The sequence below is a fragment of the Neophocaena asiaeorientalis genome, unplaced genomic scaffold (genome assembly GCF_003031525.2).
Source record: "Neophocaena asiaeorientalis asiaeorientalis breed wild unplaced genomic scaffold, Neophocaena_asiaeorientalis_V1.1 scaffold365, whole genome shotgun sequence".
Classification (NCBI taxonomy): Eukaryota; Metazoa; Chordata; class Mammalia; order Artiodactyla; family Phocoenidae; genus Neophocaena; species Neophocaena asiaeorientalis.
This window is the reverse complement of record NW_020172773.1, coordinates 1,205,864-1,206,251: the sequence shown is the minus strand read 5'-3', so window position 1 is coordinate 1,206,251 and position 388 is coordinate 1,205,864. Positions and strand designations below refer to the sequence as shown.

Sequence of the window (388 nt, the reverse complement as noted above, 5' to 3'; positions counted from 1 at the left end):
GTTAGGGCGCCACGGCTAGCCGGGAGGGAGTCCGGGGAAAAGTCTGGACCTGCCGAAGAGGCAAGAGGCTTTTTCTTCCCTCTTGGTTTCCTGGTGCACGAGGAGAGGGTATTTAGAGCGCTGCTTAAAGGAGCTCCAGAGACGGGCGCGAGCTGCGGCTAAAAGCGCGGAGCACAGAGACGGGCATGAGACGCTAAGGCTGCTGCTGCCGCCACCAAAAAGCCGGTGTGCGAACACAGGTGACTATCCACACCCCCCTTCCGGGGAGCCTATGCAGCCCACCACTGTCAGGGTCCCGGGATCCAGGGACAACTACCCCAGGCGAACACACAGCGCGCCTCAGGCTGGTGCAACGTCACGCCGGCCTTTGCCGCCGCAGGCTCGCCCC

At 63.7% G+C, this 388-nt stretch overlaps 1 protein-coding gene across 1 annotated transcript in view; it reads right to left on the bottom strand.

Annotated features, from left to right (window-relative positions):
• LOC112396900 (neuroligin-1-like) overlaps positions 1-388 on the bottom strand; it is a 218,990-nt gene that overhangs the window by 43,920 nt on the left and 174,682 nt on the right. The window lies entirely within an intron of this gene.